At 39.1% G+C, this 4,057-nt stretch overlaps 1 non-coding gene across 1 annotated transcript; it reads left to right on the forward strand.

Moving 5' to 3' along the window:
• The first annotated feature begins 311 nt into the window (after window positions 1-311).
• Window positions 312-418, forward strand: LOC115869169. Its single transcript, XR_004046033.1, has one exon. It is a non-coding gene; the product is annotated as a U6 spliceosomal RNA (small nuclear RNA).
• Window positions 419-4,057: the final 3,639 nt, after the last annotated feature.

The following is a 4,057-nucleotide window of genomic DNA, read 5'->3' on the forward strand; positions in this document are numbered from 1 at the left end:
GTTTTGGAACATTTACTTGGGAATTGTGACTGTTGCCCTGACTTGGTTTCATATTTGCTGCTGTACATACACTTTATCCAGGCAGAAAAACCCATCAAACCCTTTTCCTGTCGTAGACTACAGCGGCAAGAGACAAGGTTTGGTATCTGCGTGCCATTGTGAGAAGATCCTTGGGTAGAATTACCAAAAAAGTTAAAACCCATTCTAGGAACTATTTCTGAAGAAAGCCAACAGCTGACTCCAGTCCCAAAGAGCCAGCGGCCCTCTCACAGACTACCCTCTCCAATAAGCCAAGCTAAAGCACGATTGCCGGGCTCGCTTCCGCAGCACATATACACAAATTGGAATGGTACAGAGAAGATTAGCATGGCGCATGTGCAAGGCTGACATGCAAATTCGCGAAGCGTTCCATATTTTTAGGTGAACAATTTAATTTAAATGACAAAGCCCTATCTAATCTATTGGGTAAAAATGGCGTTTTTGCTAAATTGGACTCTATTTTGATGAAGAGTTTTATTATAAGCTGGTTTTAGTTGGTAGAGAAAGTATTTAGAAAGCTTATATAACTCAGATTTATTGATTTCCTGGTTTAATGTACACTTTGACTTTTTTATTAAAAATATTTGTATTGAAGCAAGTTATGTTACCTTTCTTAAAAAAAGAGAAAAGAAAGTTTTTTTTCCCTCTTTTTACTTTATTATCTCCTTTCTTTCCTGTTCCCCCTTTATGGCCCAGTCCTACTTTTCTTCATTCATCATAGAAGTCCTAAATTAAAATATAGCCTACTGACTATACCGAACCCTGATGGAATCATGGTTGAGCTGCTAACTGCAAGGTCAGCTGTTCTAAACCACCATCCCATCCTCTAGCCCAGCGGTTCTCAACCTTCCTAATGCTGCGGCCCTTTAATTCAATTCCTCATGTTGTGGTGACCCCCCCAACCATAAAATTATTTTCGTTGTTACTTCATAACTGTCATTTTGCTACTGTTATGAATCATCATGTAAATATCTACTAGGCAGGATGTATTTTCATTGTTACAAATTGAACATAATTAAAGCATAGTGATTAATCACAAAAATATGTCGTTATATATTTTGAAGTATTTCTTTCTAATTATAAATAAATTAAATTTTGTCTTAAAGCACGGTGTAGCATGGGTAACAGTCTACACACAGGGTACTCATATGTGGGCATTTCTGCACGTGGGCTGACCCACCTGGAGACGGATAGAGGAGAGGTGCCTCGGTTCCTAAGGGTGACCCATGTGACAGGGTCATTCAAACCCCAAAGGGCTCCCAACCTACAGGTTGACAACCGCTGCTCTAGAAAAAGATGGGGTTTTCTATTCTCAAAAAAAAGTTACAGTCTTGAAAATTCATAGGGGGAGTTCTCCCCTGTCATATAGGATGGCTATGTGTCTGCATTGCCATTTAAATCCACACAGAGACATCTCAGGGGGGATGAAAAAAGATCTCCAATTTATTCCTGAAAATCACAACCATTTAAAACCTTAGGAAGCAGAGTCTACTCTAAAACACACAGATTCTTCGTGAGTCAGAATCAAACGCTGAGACAGGAGAGGTCACTATGAGTTCCATTGAGTAAAAAGCACATTTTTAATTTTAACAAGTGTAAAGTGTTCAATACAAATTAGTTATCAGTCTATTAGAAGTACTGATGACACCGGTTCAAACCCACCAGCAGTTTCTCAGGGAAAGGATGCAGCTGTCTGCCTCTGTAAAGATTCTGCAGCCTCCGAAAGACCGCAGAGTGAGGACACTGTGCATCAGAGTTGACTCGCAGGCAGTGGGTTTGCATTTTAACTCATTCTATCAGAGATATCTGCCTTCATTCTCCTTTCTGCCAAGGCCTTTTGTAAATCCTTGAATTCTCCATCCTGGTCTGCACACATCTACTCCTCACGTATCCACCACCACATTATCCGACCTTTCACATTTACTACAATAGTCAAAACTCTACTATCCACCTATTTTGCTCATTAAAGACGTATCACTGGCAATAGCTACGAAAACTGGGTGTGATGCAAAAGTACTGCTGGCTTTGATGGTAAAGGTTATGTGGGACTAAGATTCTCAGTTGTTCACTAGTTATGTAATGATGTAATTTTTCACATAATGACCTGGGCTTGGGAGCCGAACCATGTCAGTTTGGAGTGGGTGTAATTTATTTGCCTCTTTCCTCTCACTCTATTTTCCTCTCCTTCTAATTTCTGGCCGCTGATATGCCCATCATTTATATTCATATAAGATGTTTTCTGCACATCTTTATACCAATGGCTGAGATTGTAAGCATCCCTAGGGAGTTCAAATATATTTAGCTCCAGTTCGTATAAAGCATGTCGATTTGTACTCCCTTTACTCTCAGTGTTGTTCTAAAAAGAACAGAGTACTTGAAACGTGGTTTGGATTGATACAAGTCCTTAGCGGGCCCATCTTGAATCGACTTCGGTTTGCCTTCACTAAACATACTCAGCAGCCCGCCTTGTGTGAGGGTTAGACCTCCCTTCTCTACTTTGATAAAGAAAAGCATGCTTTCATTAATTAACACAATTATCTCCTGAGTTCCGTCACTGAATTTTAGATCTGCAAACCATGTATGTGCCGTTTTTGTCAAAAAACCACCATGGCCCAGGTCTGCCAAGTATTGAAACGGGCAATCCCATCACAAGCACATGGATTCTAAGAGAGGAGACTAGTGATATTAATATTTCTCCTTAAAGGAATGGAAGCTAGCTGTGTAATAATTACTTTAAAGAAAGAAATATTATAGAAAGTCCCAGGATAAGCTCTTACAACACTCGAAAAAGCAAAATCCACTAGGCTGCTCCTTTGAGCAGCAGAAAAAGAAAAACAATAATCTCTACTAAAGCAATGGACCGAGTTTACGGAATCATCTTTGTATAGTGATATTACAAACATGCAGTAAGATACAAGTAACTATTTCGCTCATTGGGAAGTAGAAATACACAGGTTATTTGATCTTAATAGAAAATGCCATGGGTCCAGTTTGTCCATATAAAGGAAAACGAAGTATGGCTGTAAAATCATAAAATCATTATTAAACAAAAATACCAAAATGTGAAATTCTTGTTTATTTTTAAAACTTTTTGCTATGAGTGAGGTGAAGGTTTACAGAGCAGATCCTCATTTTTACAGTCAGTAGTCCATGTATGCACTGCAATCCCCTCAATATACCCGCTTCTTCCCTGTTCCCTGGTCCCACCCCTCCTTCCCTCCCACTGCCATTGAATCAATACCGATCACCAACATGTTCTTCACACCTCTCTTCTTCATCCATCCCAATATTCTATGATTCAGAAGAAATACTCATTTCCTTTATTAGGCATCAATAAAGTAAATTAAAGTCATCAAACTCTTAACGTGTGCTCGAAAGAAAACAAAGCGCTGTTCCGATAGCAAATCATAGATGAGTTTTCCTATAATTGATGTGAAGAAGGAAAGTTTCTCAAAGAATACGACTTTAGCAGAGGTTTATAAATAGAGCTTACGGACACTTTTGACAATGGAAAACTCATGGTCATCCAGCCAGTTCTGACTCATATATAGGACAGAGTAGAAATGCCCTATGGTTTCTCAGGCTGTAACTCTATTTTGTTTTTTTCTTAAAAAAAATTTTTTTTTTACTGTAACGCTTTACCACAGTAGAAAGTCTCATTTTACTCCAGGCGAGGCTGGTGGCGTCAACGTGCTGCTCTTGCAATTACAAGATTAAATTATGCCACCAGGGATCCTTTGAGAATGGAAAGGGTTCGTTTGAGATAAATTTTGAAAGATGTATGTCTAGGCAAACCAGAATGCATGATCACTCTACTTATAAGCCAAAGAAAGAAGTATAGGGTATGTTCTGAATAAGACACTCAAGTGTTATAGCAGTGGGACACTTATGATCTGAGGTGTACTTTTAAACATTCTTTCGAATTTCCAATTAGCAAATAGATGAGGTGGGAGGCAAACTGGGTAAAGAAAGGGAGACAATTTCTGAGAGCATTGTGCCTGTCTCCATAGGAGAGGGG

This window comes from Echinops telfairi, unplaced genomic scaffold (assembly GCF_000313985.2).
Source record: "Echinops telfairi isolate 266 unplaced genomic scaffold, ASM31398v2 ScPeMD7_22;HRSCAF=79, whole genome shotgun sequence".
Taxonomy (NCBI): Eukaryota; Metazoa; Chordata; class Mammalia; order Afrosoricida; family Tenrecidae; genus Echinops; species Echinops telfairi.